Genomic DNA, 21487 nt, shown 5'->3' with positions numbered 1-21487 from the left:
AATAAAAAATAAAGCTTTTAAACAGCTTTTACTAGCGCTATAGTTATATAAAAAAATTATCCTAGGTTTTTAAAGCACTAGGCTTATAACTATAAAGGATAAAATAGCCTAGCAGTAGCTGTTTAGAAGATTAGATAAAGTAACTTTGCTATCTAAGAGAGCTAAAGGCTCTTCTTATATACACTAAGCTTTAGAACATAATATCTCTAGATCCTAAGCTGCGTCCCAGGCTCTGAGCCCCAGTCCCAGGCTCTAAGCCCTAGCTAAGGCTCTTAGTATACGCGACACTTTATATAAGCTTAAAAATCTTTTAAAGCAAACTTTATACTAGAGTTATGCATAATATAGTCTAAGAGTCTCTAATAGGTGTTAATCTAGCACTTACACAGTGTGTTCTAGGTATCTTGTTGTCAGATTTGCGCACCTACTGTCAAGACAGGAGGAACGCTTGACGAAAGCTGCTACATAGTACGAGCAATAAGCTCGAACAGTATGTTGCTGCAAATTGCTGCATTTTGCAGCATTTTACAGCATGTTGCAGCAAATTGCAGCATGTTGCAGGCTGGTCGCGCATAGGGCAAGTGTGCGAGGGACCCGGATCGGCAAAACAAAAAGCCGAGCAACACAAGTAGAGCAGAAAAAGGATTAATAAATTAACATAATTAATACAATTAATTAATTATTCTATACATTATATCTAAACCTATTATTTATCTTAGGAAGCCTAGAAACAGTGCTTTAATCTAACAATTAAGAGTCTTAGTGCCTCCACTAATACAAAATGGCCACCCAGCCTCCTCGAGACGCGACAGTCGTCCTTCGAGACCACACCGACTACAGAGCCTGGATGATGCAGCTGCAATTAAGATGTGTAGCGCACAGCATCTGGCCGCAAGTGGATCCTAAGTTGACCATCCAAATGACCTCCAAACTAAGAGCTCTAGAGATGCCGCTAATAGCTAAGTTTTTACCAGCCTCTAATGTTAAAACGCCTACGCACATAAACAAGCTATTAACAAGCAGTGTTAGAGCTTTTAAAAAAGCTATTAAATACTACAAGATTAAGGCTAACAAGTATAAGAGTAATAGACATAATTATAAAAAAGAGTAATTAAGCTTCTAACAGATTATTGTCTTTATCTAGTTAATAGTTAGCCCGCATCTGCAGTGTACATGCTGTTCCCTAGATTAACTACTTAGATAGTAGATTACAAACCTTAAAGCTACAGTAGGCGTTAACAACTAATTTAAACAAGAACGTGTGCGCAACTAATATAATGCATCTCTAAAGCTGCTAAGAAACGCAAGCATATAGGACCTATAGCTAGCAGAGTATAATTACGCTGCCATAGAAGCAGAGACATAAAATGTTCTAGAAACAACGCAGTTTAATGCTGTTGCAAAGGACTTTCTAACTACTATAAATAAAGTTGCCCTTTATTAGTCTATAACCTTTTAGAAAAGTAGACAGTTTACACTAAACATAAATTAAAAAGAAATAATAAAGCGCTTTTAAAAATATATAATATTAAATTATCTAATATATATAAAAAAGCATAAAGCTGCCTTTACAACAGATAACTTATTATACTTTACTAAAAGTAGAAAGACTACCTAGGGCATAAATAAAGACGCCTATAGTGCAGAAGTTGTAATATTAAGAAAATAAAGTAGACCTTAACATTAATATTATTAAGAAAATAATAGAAAGTTATTTTTAAGCTAGAAACTTACTAAAACAAAAGGCACTAAATGTCTTATATGCAGACGTATCTATGCACTAAAGGACTACTTCTATGTCTATCTAGACAGAGCACTAGACTAGTAGATGCTAAATAAAAGAGTTAAAAAGCTTATAGCATTAAAGCATAAGCATAACTTAGAATTTTAAGGCCTACTAAGAGAGCAGTGTAGACATAATTTAAAAATACTAATTCTAAAAAGTTTACATACACCTATGCTAGAGATATAAGAAGACTAACTTAAAGGCTAGAAAGTATTAAGAGTTAAAGCAGCTACATTACTAGCTATAGTTAATTTAAACTAGAATAAATATCTACTAAGAGAATTATTTATTCTTAACTTAAGCTTAACATGCTATATTATAAATAATTCTAATTAGATCTATAACTATTATTTACTAACACTAGAAGACTTTATTTAGTCTAGAAACTCTTATATATAGATTTAAAGCTATAGATTAATTACACTAAGCCTAAAAAGTAAGCATAGAACACACAGTTAAGCATACAGTCTTGTACTACATAACACTGCACTGTGCCTAGACCTGCTATGCAACCTAGTCTTATTCTGCCTACTGCAATAGAAAGGAATCTAGTAGGACACATAAGCAGAGCTAACTGCTTTAAAGGCCTTAGATAGGATAATAATTAGAGATCTTATAAAGATTTATAGCTAATAAGTGTTAGAGTACTATCTACTATAAAAGGGCTTATATTATACACACATAATTAACACAAGAACTAAATATAGTCTATAAAAAGCATTAGCAGAGCTATAGCATAAGCGTCTAGGACACCCTAGACTAGCTACACTTTAACACCTTATATAGTAAGCTAAGAGGGTGTAAATTAAAGGAATTACAACAGTCTAATGTAACTTATATAGTAGAGCTAAGATATAATAATAAATTAGCTACACACTATAAATTAGTAATAGTAGACTTAGTAAAAGACTGTTAATTAATTTCTATGCATATAAAGCACAGAGCATTATAAAAGAGTAAAGTTAAATGCTAATTACTAATAAGTATTCTAGCCTTTAGTAAGACCTCTACTTTAAAGATAATAAGCTTACTAAATTAATTATTAAAGCTTTTATAATCTTTATTCTTTTTTTAAAGAACTATTATAACATTACTGTAAAAGTTATTAAAGCTAATAATAAGATTACAACAGTAAAACTAGAGGTAAAACGCTAGCTAGCATTGCATAGAATAACTGTTAAGCCTTTAGCACTAGATACACAAGCCTAGAATAAAGAAGCTAAACACTTAGAAAGTGTAAATAAGAAGAAGTTATAGGCTATGCAACTAGATGCTAACCTACTATAGAATATATAGCTATACATTACTAGAGCAGGCGTATACCTATACAATTAGACGCTAAACTATGCTAACAACTAGAAGACACTATATAAGATCTTCTTTACATAAGCAGCTCTAAATAATAGAGTTATTATATTAATTTAAAAGCTAAGCTTTACACATTTAAAAGCTTATAGCTACAAAGCATTTATAATAACTAATAACATGCATTAAAATAAATCTAAGCTATAAAGGCTAGACCTAAAGGTGTAGATTAGATATCTAGTTAAGTACTAATTATTAAACATCTACTGCGTATAAATACTACTGCTAGCAAAAGTAATCTGTACATATAATGTTATTTTTAACAAACACTTAATCTTTAGTAGTAAGCCTAAAGACCTAATAAATAACCTTATGCATAACATAGTAAAGGAAATTACTACATATATTAGAATAATTAAGCTTCTAACACCTAGTTATTAGCTAGAGATAGAGTTATTTTATAAAGATAATACTATAGATAATATATTAAATTTTAATAAAGTAGACCTACTAGGCTACTATTAAGAAAGAAAGATTAGAGATAACTATCTATCTCCTCTAAATACTCTGCCACCTATAGCATTGCTTATGCAGTTAATAGCTAGAGCAGCACTAAAGCTAAGCTAAATAGGGTTATTAAAGACTGTACTATAGGCTGCAGCCTTTATAGCTAGCATAAAATTTAGAAGTGTAGAAAAGCATAGCAGCAAAACACTAGATAAAGCAGCATTAATAAGAATGCTATTTAAAAGAAAGACACCTTATAAAAGCTAGCTGCTACCTCTGCTATTAACCTAAAAGCAACTAAAGAAGCACCCTCTATATAAAATGTTTAAGGCAGCAGAAAGAACGCACCTAGATAGTTATTAAATAATAAAATTCTAGACAGAGGTCTAGATAAAGCTAATTAAGGCAGCTAGACAGCAGATCCTAGATTGTATGTAGGTGTACACCTACAAGCTTAACAAGCACTACAGATTATAAAGATGCAAGGCGCAACTAGTAGTCTATAGTAATTAACAGAGAAACATTACTACATAAGATACCTACGCTGCTACTCTAGCAGAACGCTTATTTTAAATGCTAATAGTAATATCTGCACGCTTTAACCTAGAGCTTAAACAATACAACGTAACTAACGTGTTTATACATGCAGTAATTAACTGCAATATCTACATGCAGATGCTAAGAGGCTATTAGAAACTAGGTATAATACTAAAGCTTTAAAAGGCACTATATAGCTTATAAATTTCTCTACTACTCTAGTAACACTATTTTATAATAACTTTTAAAGGCCTTAAGTTCTTAGCTGTTCTACATAAACTCTACTACATAACTAAAGCTAGAATATTTGTTTTTTTCTACGTAAACAACTTTATTATTGCGCATAAGAAAGGCTCTAAAGCAGATGCACAGCGTGTAGTAGACTAGTTATAAGAGAAGTATACTCTAATAAAAGGCAAGGACCTATAATAGTTTTTAAGAGTTAAAATTATTAAAGATTAATAGTAATAAATAATTTAGCTATTATAGGCCTTATATATTAACAAGATAGCTAGGCTAGCTAATAAAAAGGACCTGCAGCATGCTACACCTATAAGTAGGATTAAACTTATGCTGTAATCTAGTTTTATAACCCTATTAAAGGTAAATTAATATTAGTAAAAGATTAGATCTCTGCTCTTTGCAGCAGTCACTACAAGACTAGACATTGCCTTTACTACATCACGCCTTGCACAGTTTCTTACAAATCCCGCATCTAACTATTAGGATGCAGCTGATTAAGTCATCCTGTACCTACATGCGACACAGACGTACGCACTCTAATTAGAAGGAGAAGACTACCTTGTAGTAGCAAGCAATGCGTTATTTATAGATAATACACTAAATAGAAAGAGCTTTTAGGGCTATGTTATTTAACTATTTAGCAAATAGATTGCATAGTAAGTAAATAAACAAAATATAGTTACAACATTAATAATAAAAGTAGAATTACTTACACTGTTCTAAGTTGCTAAGGAAGCTATGTTTACAAGAATGCTTCTTAATAAACTATAGGTTAAGCTGCCTAATTTAACTATTATAATCTAGTGCAACAACAAGTAGATAATCTAACTAGTAAACAAAGAGATATCTTAACTTTAAACTAAGCTCTAACATGTTAACATCTATAACCACTAGCTCTGACAGGAAGTCTCTTAACAAACAATTAAGGTTGTCTATGTCCCCTCTAGCGAGATGCTTGCGGACGGACTTACTAAAGCGCTTCTAGCCAGCAAATGGCCAAGCTTTCTTCAGCAAATTCAGCTAGTTAACGTCAGGGAGAGGATAGTTAGTCAGGAAGCGGATATAGAAGAGATTAAAGCAAGAATGGAAGCCCTGGAAGCATACTAATGTTGCGCAATCAGGAACCAGCTTAAAGCATGTCCAAGCTGAGGGGGTGTGTCAGATTTGCGCACCTACTGTCAAGACAGGAGGAACGTTTGACGAAAGCTGCTACATAGTACGAGCAATAAGCTCGAACAGTATGTTGCTGCAAATTGCTGCATGTTGCAGCATTTTGCAGCATTTTGCAGCATTTTGCAGCATTTTGCAGCATGTTGCAGGCTGGTCGCGCATAGGGCAAGTGTGCGAGGGACCCGGATCGGCAAAACAAAAAGCCGAGCAACACGAGTAGAGCAGAAAAAGGATTAATAAATCAACACAATCAATACAATTAATTAATCATCCCATACATCATATCTAAACCCATCATTCATCTCAGGAAGCCTAGAAACAGTGCTTCAATCTAACACTTGTGCAGACATAGATTTTAGGAATGTAGTAGCCTAGAATAATATGTTTATATTAATAACATGTAGAACATTTCTATTAGTAATCTATAGTATATTAATAATAACTTTATAGTTAAAGTAGTTGTTATTTTTAATTATAAACTTAAATTTTTATAGTGCCTAGTTATATAATTAGTAAAAGTAGTAAAACTTTTTAATCTTGTCTAACATAGTAGCATTAATGTTATAGCTAGCGCTAGTTAGCATCTTCTAGTGTCTCTCTATATAAGAGTGCCTAAACTAGTAGTAAAGGCGGTAAAGTTTTAATTTAGTAAAAATAGGTATAAATTTTTTTTTACTAATATTAAAAAAAGTGTCTTTATTTCTATATAATAAAAATAGTTGTTTTATTTTTACATATAATAATATTTAAAATATTATTAAAGTATACCCTAGGTTAGTTAGCATCTGCTAGTAATAGTAGAAATAGTGTTAAAGTTTCTAAAATATAGTATATAACTAGGCTAATTAGGTTCTAGATTTATATAGTACTAATTAATCCTTTTAGTGTCGCTAAGTGTCTAATTAATTTCTATATATAAGTTTAGCTAAGTGTTTAATTAATTTCTATATATAAGTTTTTTTATATATACGCCTTAAGTTAGAACTTACTAATAGTAAAAAATTTTACTATGCCTATATTTTATAGTTTGCTTTAGTATAGTATTAGTTATTAAGAATAAACTGCTTAGCATACTTCTTAGGTTTAATGCTATAGATGTCCTCTTCTGTTGCATAGTGTAGGTAGGCAGCAGAGGTAAAGTAGTTAACGTACTTTATAGGCAAGTTGCTTACACACCTAAGTTACTTACTTTTGCTAAGACCCTACTACACTACTCTTTCTATACTAATGTATTTCTAACAATACTACTTAAACATGTTAAAGGAATGTTAAATACAGCTTACACTTTAAGCTTTTAAATAAAATGTAACACTTTTTAACTAACACGCTATAGCTATTTATAGAGTTCTTTAAAAGATAATAAGTAACTAACGCACTAGATAACCTTTTTAACATAATTATAAAGCTAACTTATAAAAGCTAGATAATAATAAAAAGTAGGTAATTATTTAGCACATACTTAAGCTAGATGCGTAAGGATTTCCTCTCTAGCTAGTAGCTGTAGCTAATATAGCTAATTTTTTACGCGCTAAGCATAATATAGGCTATATTAGCATAAACTAGCTTAATATGTTTATTAAGTGTTACCTAAAGCTTAAAGTAAAGTTTAAGTGTAAGTATAACTATAAAAAAGCTTTTTATAAAAATTTTATAGTAATTTAAAGCTAGTTTAACTTTATAAAGAATATTAAAGCTAAGTATAGCATCTAAGATAATAACACATACAACTTTAATAAAATAAAGTTTATAATAGGCTAGATATCTACTAGAGCAGTTATTATAAGTTTAGAGAGATAAGAATAGCTAAAAGCAGTCTAGCTAGGTAACTAGAAGTAGACAACAGCTATCTAAAGTATTAATGCTAAAAGGTAAGCTATTCTACTTTTTATTATCTTTTAAAGTAGCAACTACTTTTTAAACTAGTATAAAAAGAAAAATCTACTTTAAAATTAGGTTATTATAATCTCTAAGTATAGCTAGACTACTAATTAGCTTAGTTTAGACTAGTTAAAGCACTTTAACGCGCATATAAAGAAGTGTACTGTTAGTAGCTACTATCTACTAGTTATTAATAGCTATAAAAGCTACAACTTACTTTATTTTTAGTAATACTATAAAGATAATAAGATTATTACTATTTATATACTTTTTTACTTATTACACTTTTTATAGCTACTTAATGTAAGTTATTTTACTTTTTTAAAGAAGGTGTATAGGCGCTAAGCTAAAAACCTTATACACAACTAAATTACTTATATTATAAAGATAAAGTTCTTACTATGCTTTAAAGCAGCTTATAATGCTATAATTACTTTTAGTAATATTTAAAAAAAGTTTTAAAGTGCTAGATTAGTTCTTTTTAACCTATAATAAGTTATAATAAGCTTTAATATAAAGTTACACACTCTATTACTACTACTACTTATATATAATAAGCCCTAGCAGTTGTAAACTCTAAGTAATACTTTAGAACTTAGGTTATAATTAATGCTTATAAAAATAAGAATTTAGAAGTATATAAATAGTTTACTAACTTTTATAGTTAAAGTGTTTAAAAAAGTCTTAAAAAGGGTAGTAATAATTATATATAAGCTAGTGTTAGCATAATAGAAAATTACTAAGCTTTAAGTAGCTAATAAAGCTGCTATGTAACATAAATTACATAAAAAAAAGCAGATTAAAGTAGAAAAAACTTTAATAATTTAAAAAGGCCTGCGCTTAACAGCTTTAAAAGAGTTTAGAGCGCGTAGTAATAAAAAGAAGGCAAAGAAGCAGGTGTAAGCTAAAGTAGGTAAGCTATCCTAAAGGCACTACAGATAGTGCAATTAGACTAGGCATAACGCGCAAATGTATAAGCAAGAAGTAGAAGTAGTATCTAAATAATATTCTAGGCTGTACTATACTATATAGTGCTAGAGCAGGTTGTTATAGGCTATAATAGAGTTTGTTAGAGTGGGGTCTTAGCAAAAGTAAGCGACTCAGGTGTGTAAGCAACTTGCTTATAAAGTATGTTAATAGCTTTTTTAGCTTTTTTACTTTTTTATTTTATTTTTTTTATATTATGCAAATTTTTTTTAAAGTAACTTTTAAAGTCTAAGATGTATAAGGTAATAGCTCTATATAATAAAGTTTTATTATAAAAATATTTATATAAGGTAATATACTAGTTTTTTGCTTATGTATAGTTATTATAAAAGTAGTTTAATAACTAATATTTTTTATAGTAAATAAAGCACTTCTTTATTTATATATAGTTATTTCTAAATTGTAGCCTAAACCTAGATAAAAATCTTCTATATTGTTCTCTTCTATGTTAAGAAAAGTTTCTTTTTTATTATGTAAAGTTATATTAGCAGTTTATATAGTATATATTAGGCAGTTTCTAGAAGTATTAGTTTACTCTTTAGTCTATAGTAACTTAAAGTAATGCTTATAGATTACTAAATAAGGCTTTATATAAAAGCTTAATAGTAAACATAGCATGTTCTAGTTCTAGTTCTCTTTAATAAGCTTATATAATAGTAGTGTATAGTAGAATATTTTTAAAAAAAATTATTTTTAGTGCTATTTATATAAGTGTAAGCTTATTAATTATTATTTTAAAAACTTTATATAAACTTTTATTAAAGTTTTTTTATTAGCATTATATAAAAGTTATTATTATTTAGTTAGTCTAGTACTAGCTATAGTTTATATTAGTGTTAAAGTAACTACTTAAAGTGTTATATAAATGCTTCTAGTTATATCTAGAGCCTATGTTATGCATATAGTATATATTTACATAACCTTTTAAAATATTTAGAAAAATGTCTATATACTAAGTTTCTTAGATATTTAGCTATTAATATAGATTAATAAAGATCTTTATTGTATTTATAAAGATGTTATTGTAACGGCGCAGGCAAGACAATGGGTCCGAATGCGGTGGGAATCCACTCAGAGGCATATGGGAGTGCGTGGGGACTCTGAACCTGGGAATGCTATTAACACCTATAGGCCTTGTACAAAAGGATATTAGAAAACTACTAAGCTAGCTACAGGGGCAAGGTGCAACTAAATACATAAGGGAATAGAGGTAACTGCAAGAGACTAGGTTAAGTTATAGTTAGGGCTAATATAGGAACCCTTTAGATAAGATCTAAGCAACCTAAGATAAAATAATTTATAGAATTATTACACTACTTCCCTTTTTATAAGCTAATAGTTTTTATTTATAGTGTTTAGAAAGTATTTAGAACTACTTTAAAACTAATTTAAATAAAATATAATAAGTATAACTATCTTAACTAAAAATTTTTGTTACTAAGAAATAGACTAAAAACCTAATACTAATATAATGCCTTTGTTATAATGTTTTTATTTAGTAGTAACTAGTAGTGTAGTTATTATTAATATAGTAAATTTATTATTTATAGTAATAAGTGTTTACTTGCCTTACTTATATAGTCTAGTTAATATTATTAGTTTTTTTTTTTAGCTATTATCTAAATCTTTACTTTATAAGTATTATTATATACTTAATATTCTATATCTTAGTCTGCTAACTAATTATAGTATTAACAAAAATTTACTATGCTGCTTTACCCCTCTTCTAGAGCCTTTTTAGAGGCATTTTAAGTTATCTGCTTGTAAGCTGCCTATACTTTTACTTATAGCCTTTAAGTTAAGTTTTCTTATTAATCTTTTAAATTAAAAAAATATTACACTTTACATAATAAAAAATATAACTTTATATAAATATAGTTTAATATTACTAAGGTATAGTTTACTAACACACATATAAGTTCTTTTATATTATAAGAAAGAATTCTTAGTTCTTTAAAGCTATCTTAATTTATAGGCAGCAGCCTAAAATATAAAGAGGAAAAAAGATAAAAAAAAAGCCTTTAAAGCTATTTTAAAGTCTACTTAAAACTTAGTGTAAGTAGCATAGGTTATAAAAAGCTAAAAGGCTAAGCTTTCTATAGCTAGTGTCTAGGTAGCCTTATTCTACTAAAACACTAAGCTGCTCTGTTAGGTTTTAGCCCTAGAGGCTCTAGTGTCTAACCTTTAGGCAGACATTACAGCGCTCTTAGGCAGCTAAGAATAAAGTAGAGGGGGTTTAAAAGAGAGTCTAAAGGGAAAAGAAAAAAAAAGAGAGAAGAGGAAAAAAAGTAGAAAAAAAAAGTGTCTAGAAGTGTCTAACAGCTTGTTGTTAGACCTCCCTAGCGCAATGTCTATAAAGTTGTAATACTATTATGTATAACTATAAATTTACTTCTTACTTTTATACCTTATTATCTACTAAGTAATTTATGCCTTTTACACTAGCTTTAAAAGCTTTAATTTACTTATATAAAGCTTTTAAAAGTCTTAGCTAATTTAAATGCTTATTATAAAAAGCTTTTAGTTTATAAAGAGAACTTATAAAATTTAAAGCCTTATAACATACTTCACAGGCAAGTTGCTTACACACCTAAGTTGCTTACTTTTACTAAGACCCTACTAAACTACTCTTTCTACACTAATGCATTCCCCACAACACTACTTAGACGCGCTAAAAGAATGTTAGATACAGCTTACACTCTAAGCTTTTAAATAAGATATAAAACTTTTAAAAAAATGTGCTATAGCTATATGCAGAGTTCTGTAAAAGACAATAAATAACTATAGCACTAGATAACCTTTACAAGCTAATTCTACAGCTAAATTATAAAAGCTAGGTAATAAAAAGAAGCAGGTAATTGTTAAGACTATACTTAAGCTATATGCGCAAGGAATTTCCCCTTAGATAGCATTTATAGCTAATATAGCTAATTCTTTGCGCGCTAAGCGTAATCTAGGCTATGTTTGCATAAACTAGCCTAGTATGTTTGTAAAGCGTTATTTAGAGCTTAAAGTAAAGTTTTAAGTGTAAGTATAGTTAAGAAATATTTAGCTAATTATAAACCCTATCTTACTAAAGTTATACATGTTATTATCCTAGATGCTATACTTAGCTTTAATATTCTTTATAAGGCTAAACCTGCTCTAAATTACTCTAGAACTCTTATAAAAAGCTTTTTTATAGTTATACTTACACTTAAACATTACTTTAAGCTCTAAATAACACTTTACAAACATACTAGGCTAGTTTATGCAAACATAGCCTAGATTACGCTTAGCGCGTAAAGAATTAGCTATATTAGCTATAAATGCTATCTAAGAGGAAATTCCTTACGCATATAGCTTAAGTATAGTCTTAATAATTACCTACTTTTTTTTATTACCTAGCCTTTATAATTTAGCTGTAGAATTAGCTTGTAAAAGTTGTCTAGTGCTATAGTTATTTATTATCTTTTATAGAACTTTATATATAGCTATAGCATATTTCTTTAAAAGTTTTATGTCTTGTTTAAAAGCTTAGAGTGTAAGCTGTATCTAACATTCTTTTAGCACGTCTAAGTAGTGTTGTAGGGAATGCATTAGTGTAAAAAAAGTAGTTTAGTAGGGTCTTAGCAAAAGTAAGCAACTTAGGTGTGTGAGCAACTTGCCTGTAAAGTACGTTACTAAACTAAATTAGAGTTATGTTCTACTTATTTTACTTAGTACTTAAGTGTTTTTTAGTAGAGCTTACTAGTAAGTATTTCCTTTACTTTCTACTTCTTTACTTTATTAATAGTAATTTTAGAGGGTTTTAAAAGTTCTTATTCTAAAAGTAGATTTTAAAGGTCTTTATAAAGTACATTTAGTGTAAAGATGTTATGTATTTTTAACTTTAAAAGTAGCTTTAGGTAGTATAAGTTTTTAACTTATTTAAGTACTTTAAAAAAGCCTTTTTATTATTTAAATAGTTTTTAGCTAAGTTTTTAAACAGCTAAGTTCTTAGTGTTTAGGTAGACTATATTACTAACCTTTTAGTTAACTAGCTAGTAGTAGTAGTTAACTATAGTTTACATCTAATTCTAAGCCTTTTCTATATAGGTCTTAGCTAACCCCTAGGCTGCATGCATGTAGGCTACTAATGCTAGGGCATCCTTATAATTTAGCTTGTCTATAGCTGTAATAGGTTCTGTAGAATGTTTCTAGTCCTAGCTTTAACATAGTTTAGACTTATATAAGACTTAATACAAAAACATTTTAATTATTACATAAGGCAAAGTTATCTAAGCTTAATTAATTAAAAGTAGTAAGAAACTCTAGTTATTTTAGTAAAAAAATATAAAAAGCCTTAGTCTTTAATTAATATACTTATTTATAATCTTTATTTAGCTATTTATTTTCTTATAACGTACTTTACAGGCGAGTTGCTTACACACCTAAGTTACTTACTTTTGCTAAGACTCTACTAAACTACTTTTTTTACACTAATACATTCCCTACAACACTACTTAGATGTGCTAAAATAATGTTAGATATAGCTTACACTTTAGGCTTTTAAATAAAACATAAAACTCTTAAAGAAATGTGCTATAGCTATATATAAAGTTCTATAAAAAATAATAAATAACTATAGCGCTAGATAACCTTTATAAGCTAATTCTACAGCTAAATTATAAAGGCTAGGTAATAAAAAAAAGCAGGTAATTATTAAGACTATACTTAAGCTATATGCGTAAGAAATTTCTTTTTAGATAGCATTTATAGCTAATATAGCTAATTCTTTACACGCTAAGTGTAATCTAGGCTATGTTTACATAAACTAGCCTAGTATGTTTATAAAGTGTTATTTAAAGCTTAAAGTAAAGTTTTAAGTGTAAGTATAGTTAAAAAATATTTAGCTAATTATAAACTCTATCTTACTAAAGTTGTACATGTTATTATCCTAGATGCTATACTTAGCTTTAATATTCTTTATAAGGCTAAACTTACTCTAAATTACTCTAGGACTTTTATAAAAGGCTCTTTTATAGTTGTACTTACACTTAAATGTTACTTTAAGCTTTAAATAACGCTTTATAAACATACTAGGCTAGTTTATACAAATATAGCCTAGACTATGCTTAGCGCGCAAAGAATTAGCTATATTAGCTATAAATGCTATCTAAGGGGAAATTTCTTACGCATATAGCTTAAGTATAGTTTTAATAATTACCTACTTTTTTTTATTACCTAGCCTTTGTAATTTAGCTGTAGAATTAGCTTATAAAGGTTATCTAGTGCTATAGTTATTTATTATCTTTTATAAGACTTTATACATAGCAATAGCATATTTCTTTAAGAGTTTTATGTCTTGTTTAAAAGCCTAGAGTGTAAGCTGTATCTAACATTTTTTTAGCGCGTCTAAGTAGTGTTATAGGGAATGCATTAGTGTAGAAAGGGTAGTTTAGTAGGGTCTTAGCAAAAGTAAGCAACTTAGGTGTGTAAGCAACTCGCCTGTAAAGTACGTTAATAAGCAGTAAAAAGCTTAACTTTTATGCTTAAAATTTAACAAAATTTAGACTAAAAACTAAATATAAACTAAAGTCCTTAGTTAAAAAGAATAGTTTTAAGTGTGTAGGTAAAATAGTACACTTATTAAATAAATAAAGTAGCTATTTTTTAGGTATTAATTATTTTATAGTAGAGAATAAAAATAGCTTATTTAGACATGTAATTAATTATAACTATAATCTAGTTATAACTAGACTTATCTTTAAAAAAATTCTTAAAGTTAATATATAAGTGCTATATTAGTTAATTAAAGATTAAAAAGAGGTAGATAAACTCTAGAGTTTAGGTCTATTTTAAGTAAGCTTTATAATAAAAAAGGTAATTCTATACATATTATTTATAAGTAGCCTTTATACCCTTTTAGTAGTACTTTTAGAACAGTAACTAATAAGTCTTAGTAGCACTAAAGTGTGCTAAAGATACTTAATTATAGACTTCTTAGGTAAGTTAGGTACATAGTAGTAAGTCTACTAAAACACATAAATTGTTGAATAGGCTCTAACAGCTAGCTGCTTATAGTATAAGCACTTAAGCAGCAAGAGTAAGAGTGGTGTACAGTGTGCACAGCGTATAAGGTAGGTAAGGTAAGGGCAACATGTTTCTAGTTCTATTACTCTTATCTTTCCTCTGTATAGAGAAAAAGGGGGATATTTAGATGTTTACGCACAGAGGTTCACGCACAAGCATTATATAACATAGATATGTGGTCCTGCTTGTGCGCAATTACTTGTATCTAGACTGTAACGCTGCTGCTGTGTACAGACACTAGCAACTTTTCTTTTTGTCTAAAGAGTTACCTTTTATACGTGTTACCTCCCTTCTGTCTGTGTAGGTCTATCTAATTATGTTCTGCCTTTACTCTACCCTATTTATTAGGACTTGCCCTTAGTAATGCTGTGCGTTAGGATAAGCTAGTTATGCTATGTAAATAGCTTTTTTCTTTTTTATCCTTTACTTTCTAAGCTCTGCTGTATAATCCCCTAGCTCTTTTCTCTTTTTATACAGTGCTAGTAGTAATAGATCCTTATAATAAGAAAGATAAGTGCGTACAATACAAATAAATAAATAAAGAAAAATAAGCCTTATATAAAAGCATTATTAGTCTAGTTAGTCTAAGGCATCTTTGCGTACAGGATCTAGCTAGTCCACAAATGCTTCTATCTAAACAGAGAGGTAGTTAGTTAGAACTAATAATTAAAAAGCCTAGTTTAGTGTTTTCTTTATACATGCATTTACTAAGTTATTTTTCCTATTAATTTACTTTATCTTAGTAATTTCTCTTTTTTTATATAATTTATAGAGTAACATAATATTAATTATAAGTTACTTTTTACTAATAGTGCCTAGCTTAATAAGGTAATTATATAAAGACTTTAAATCTATGTAAATTACTACTAGAATTAGTAGCAGTTTAAGTGTTTATATAATTTACTATAAAGTTGTACTAAGTATAATTATATTATTAAACTTTTTAACTATTTTATATAGTTTACTAGTAAGAACACTCCTAGTTACTCTTTTACACTTAGTAGAATTCTAGTATATAATATTACCTAGTATTTTAAAGTAGTTGCTTTACTTTATATAGTTTTTATTACTTAATATAATTAAAAATTCTAGCTATAAGCTAAGGTTCTTATTATTAGTAAATAATTTATTTATAAAGATAAACAGCTTTGCGTAATTAAGCTATAATAGTAGAAAAGTAAGACTGCGCTTACTATTATCTATCTACTATTAGATTTATACATTAAGTGTGTTAATGTTATTATATAAAAGGTTTATAGTTTATGCAGTAATAGATAGGTTAAATGCTGCCTTTAGTTAACATATAAATATAATATATGCCTCTTTTATATATTACTTAATGTGATGACAAGCACTGTCTCTACTACTGTATAGAGCTGGGGAAGCAAGGCAGAGTAGGTCGGCTCTATTTCAGCTACATTAAGATAGAGAGGAGAAGGGGAGCTTTAAGGGCAGCTCTGCAGAAGAAGTGCTCGCGGCGCTGAGGCGCTAGCAAGGACGCTAGCGCTAAGCGAACCAATAGCGTTGCGCCAGTCGCACCCCCTATATCCTGATTGGCTGCACGGGCAGCTCGTCATGTGACGCGCGACAGAGCTCTCTGCGTAGGACTGTCACACTTAACATATTATTATGCAGCATTTTTGTCCTTTAAGTTAATTATATAAAGGTAGCTTACTTATCTTTTTTAAGTAAAAACTACTATGTTATATGTAAGTTTAATTCTTTTCCTATTAAACTTAATAAGTTGCTTTTTTACTAGAATAGTTTTACTTTTTATATAAAACTTTACTTTTTATAGTTTTTTCTTTTCTCTTTATGTAAAATTCTTTATTATAATACTTAAAGTGTTATTTATCTATAAGCTAGTAATACTAAAAGTGTGCTCTCCTTTATTAGTAATTAAAAGGCAGGGGTTATATAAAAAGATGTGCATGTGTAGCTTTTTTTTATAGTAGTTATAGTATGTCTTAAACTAATACAGTCCTAATTTAGTAGCTCTATACAAGAGTTATACAACCTAGAGTATTATATTTAGTAGAAAGCTCTAGCGCATCTTCTTTAGTAGCTTTATGTATAGTGTGCGCATAAGCTTATCTATTAATTAAATGTATACTTATATAATATTACGCAGTTTAAAATGCATTCTGTACATAGCTCTTAGGCTTGCTTTTATAGCTAAAAGTAGTCTCTAGCTTATTCTTTAAATAGTTAGTAACTAAGTAAGGATTTCTCCCTTTTTTTTATTTAAGTAGCTAGCAAACACTAGGCAGGATTTCTTATATAGTTAAGTTGTTTTGCCTTTTACTTTTTATATAAAGCAGAAGTTAAAAATCTAACCTTTATGCTTTATTAAGTTATACGCTATAACTTTAAAAGTGCTATTAGTAATTAGAGTGTTTATCTCTATGCAGTCTAATTTCTTAAATAGTTTTTTAGGTGTAGTAATTACACTGTCTATATAAAGCTTAATAAATAAGGCCTAATTATTTTTTTTTCTAGGTTAGAAATACCTAGTCTAGACTTTATATAGGTTTTCTTTGCTTTTTACTTCTTCTAGTATTTATATCTTCCTTTTACACTAGTGCAGCATTGCTATCCTAAGGGGCTTAGTCTATAGTAGGCTTTAGTTCTGCCTTTATAATATTTTTATAAAGCTGTTCTTTCTTTCTTTTCTTTAGAAGATCTCTTTATATAAAGATTAATTTATTTAAGTTATTTATTATAGGTAAGTTGTCTTTTTTTTTCTTTATAGTACAGTTTAACTTGTGTATATTAGAGCTTTAGTAGGCTATTTTTTTTTAATAATAACATCTTTTTTTTTAATGCTCTTAATCTTGTATAGGCTAGTCTAGCCTTTTTTCTCTTTCTATGCTATAATCTTTAAGCTAAGAGAAAAGTTAAGAACTTTATATATTATAAAGCTATTATAAGTGTTAATTATATAATTAATATTTACTTTTACATAGTTTTTTTAAAGTATTTTTATTACTTTTTATACAGCGCTTACTTATGTAATAATGTCTAGTAATAGCAGAGAGTCTAGGTTAATTCTTAGGTATGCTCTAAAGACTAGCAGCGTGGGTACTAGACTGTGTAGGCTAGCTGTGTTGTTTAGAGCCTTAACTGCTATCTGCAGGATAGTCTTATTATCTGTACAGTTACCTAGCTTAGTCTTTAGAATGTTAAACACTTATTAGAGAGGTGTATGCACACGCTTAACCTTTCTAACTGCCTAATATGCTTCTACAGGCATCTGCCTGCATGTAGCTTCTATAATCTTTGCATAAGCTTAAAAATCCTCTAAAGCAAAGTTTATACTAGAGTTATGCATAATATAGTCTAAGGGTTCTTAATAAGTGTTAATTTAGCATTTACACAGTGCATCTTAGGTATCTTGTGTAGACATAGATATTAGAAATGTAGCAGCCTAAAATAATGTGTTTATATTAATAACATATAAGATATTCTTATTATTAATTTATATAACATTAATAATAACTTTATAGTTAAAGTAGGTGTTATTTTTAATTATAAACTTAAATCTTTATAGAGCCTAGTTATATAATTAGCAGAAGTAGCAGAACTTCTTAATCTCTTCTAGTACTGCAGCATTAATGTTATAGCTAGCGCTAGTTAGCATCTTTTAAAGTCTCTCTGTGCAGGGGTGTCTAAATTAGTAGTAGAGGCAGTAGAGTTTTAATTTAGTAAAAAAAGATATAAATTCTTTCTTACTAATATTAAAAAAAAAGTGTCTTTATTTTTATATAATAAAAACAGTAGTTTTATTTTTATGTATAATAATATTTAAAATGTTGTTAAAGTATGCCCTAAGTTAGTTAGCATCTGCTAGTAATAGCAGAAATAGTGTTAAAGTCTCTAAAATATAGTATGTAACTAGACTAATTAAGTTCTAGATTTGTATAGTACTAATTAATTCTTTTAGTGTCTAGCTTTTAAAGCTAATATCTATTTAGCTAGGTGTTTAATTAATTTCTATACATAAGTTCTCTTATATGTACACCTTAAGTTAAAACTTACTAATAGTAGAGATCTTTACTGCGCTTATGTTCTATAGTTTACCTTAGTATACTGTATAGTATTAGTTATTAAGAATAAACTGCTTAGCATATTTCTTAGGTTTAATGCTGTAGATGTCCTCTTCTATTGCATAGTATAGATAGGCAGTAGAGGTAAAGTAGTTAACAGCTTTTTTAGCATCTTTACCCTTTTATTTTATTTTTTTTATATTATGCAAATTATTTTTTTTCTTAGGGTAACCTTTAAAGTCTTAGATGTATAAGGTAATAGCTTTATATAATAAAGTTTTATTATAAAAATCTTTATATAAAGTAACATACTAGTTCTTTACTTATGTATAGTTATTATAAAAGTAGTTTAATAACTAACATTTTTTTTATAGCAGACACAGCACTTCTTTGTCTGTGTATAGTTATCTCTAGATTGTAGCCTAAACCTAGATAAAGATCTTCTATGTTGTTTTTTTCTACACAGAGAGAAGCTTTCTTCTTATTATACAAACTCTTATTATATAGAGTTATATTAGCAGTTTATGTAGTATACATTAAGCAGTTTCTAGAGGTATTAGTTTACCTTTTAGTCTATAGTAACTTAAAGTAATGCCTATAGGTTACTAAATAAGGCTTTACATAAAAGCTTAATAGTAAACATAGCATGTTCTAGTTCTAGTTATTCTTAATAGGCTTATATAATAGCAGTGTGCAGTAGAAAATTTTTTAAAATTTTGTTTTTAGTGCCTTTTATATAAGTATAAGCTTATTAATTATTATTTTAAGGACTTTATATAAAGTTTTATTAAAGTTTTTTTATTAGTATTATGTAAAAGTTATTGTTGTTTAGTCTATCTAGTACTAGCTATAGTTTACATTAGTGTTAAAGTAACTGCTTAAAGTGTTGTATAAATGCTTCTAGTTATGTCTAAGGCCTATATTATATATATAGTACATATTTGCCTAACTTTTTAGCATATTTAGAAAGATGTCTATGTACTAAGTTTTCTAGATATCTAGCTATTAACATAGATTAATAAAAATCTTTATTTTATTTATAAAGATGTTATATAGTTAACTTATATAGTTATTATTTTTTTTATGCTTTTTAGAATTATATAATTTTATCTACTAGAAGTTTTTTTTTAGCAGTTTCCCTCTAGAGTAGAAGTTTGTACAGGCTGTGATGTAGTATAGATTGTGCAGGTGGTATTAGTAGTGCATACACTACTGCAGGCGGTGGTGTGTACAATTAAGGGTGTGGAGCAGGCGTTAGGTAGGGTGGCATGTATTGTTTGTACAGTAATTAGTGTAGTGCTAGCTAAGGTGTAGGAGCAAGTAATGCTAGTACATTTAGTGCTAATAGCAGCATTATGTTTAATCTGCTTTTATGCAGAGCTTTATATAGTAATAAAAGTTACATATAAAGCCTTTCTAGTCTAATTACTTTTTTTATGCTATATTATATAGCTTCTAGGCTTAGGTACCTTTAGTGCCTAGCTGTAGTGTAATTCTTTTGTCCTCTAGCACTTATATAAGCTCCTTTTTAAACACATAGCTAAGTGCTAAAAAGTCTTGTAGTGTTTATCCTTTAAAATTCTCTATATACACACTTAGAAAAGTAGCGCCCTTTTAAGTTATTATATGTAGATTAGTAATTATGTAACTTATGTATAATTAAGTCTATAGGCTTATTAAAGCCTCTAATATATTAATCTTGTTATTCTAGTACTCTAGGCTAGTCTTATTTTATAGTGTTGCCTCTAATATCCCTATGTCTTTTGTAAGTTATTTATATAATAAGAATTATTCCTTGTTCTTTCTGTTATTACGCAGAGTTGTTAGTTGCTAATAGGATTCTATTATAATAGTATAGTTAATCACTTTTCTAGTAGATCGCGCAGGTACTGCTGTTGTCTAGCTGCTAGGTTGTGCAGCTTTAATAGCTTTAGTGTGCGCCTTGCACTATCTCCTCTTTACTTTATACAGTAGCAGAGCTTGCTGTATAATGTAAAGGATTAATGTGCTATTGTCTAGCTGCTAGGTTGTGCAGCTTTAGTAGCTTTAGTGTGCGTCTTACACTATCTCCTCTTTACTTTGTATAGTAGCAGAGCTTGCTATATAATGCAAAGGATTAATCTGCTATTCTAAGAGATAGGTAACTAAACAAAGTACCTTATAGGGCGTAGGTACTCTGCTGTCACTCTTCCTAAGGAATAGGTAACAAAACAAAGTACCTTACAAGGCGTAGGTACTCTGTTATTACTCTTGCTAATTTATAGTTAATTAAATTAACTACTAATTAGTGTTAAATAAGCTCTAACAGCTAGCTGCTTATAGTATAAGCACTTAAGTAGCAAAAGTAAGAGTAGTGTACAGTGTGCACAGCGTACAAGGTAGGTAAGGTAAGGGCAACATGTTTCTAGTTCTATTACTCTTGTCTTTCCTCTGTACAGAGGAAAAGGGGGATATCTAGATGTTTGCGCACAGAGGTTCGCGCACAAGCATCATGTGACATAGATACGTGGTCCTGCTCGTGCGCGATCGCTCGTATCCAGACCGTGACGCTGCTGCTGCGTACAGACATAAATAGTTAGCATAAAAAAGTAGTCTATTTCTTATTTAATAATAGTAAAGTAAAAGTTTTTACTTTTATATAAAAAAGCTTAATTTTTTTAAAGTAATATGTTAATTAATTTTAAAAAATTTAAAAACTTAACCTAGTTTAGTTCTTTTATTAGCAGAGCTTGCTCTGCTTATTATATTCAGGTTTGCAGAACGAAAAGTTGAGCAGAATCTCCTCTTTTAGACGCGCTAGTTAGTTAGAATTTCTTCGGATAAACCCTAGTAACGCTGTTTCTCTGTCACCTTATGTGTTTCTTATATTCTTTTTTAAAAAAAAATGTATACCTAATGTAAGTGCACCTTTATGCTAATTTGCATGCAGTTTGCTCCAGCATGCGTTGTGTAAAACATGTTTAAATTATAGTTA

The sequence above is a fragment of the Lindgomyces ingoldianus genome, assembly GCF_010093535.1.
Source record: "Lindgomyces ingoldianus strain ATCC 200398 unplaced genomic scaffold BDR25scaffold_18, whole genome shotgun sequence".
NCBI classification, from domain to species: Eukaryota; Fungi; Ascomycota; class Dothideomycetes; order Pleosporales; family Lindgomycetaceae; genus Lindgomyces; species Lindgomyces ingoldianus.
Note: the sequence above shows the minus strand (reverse complement) of the source record.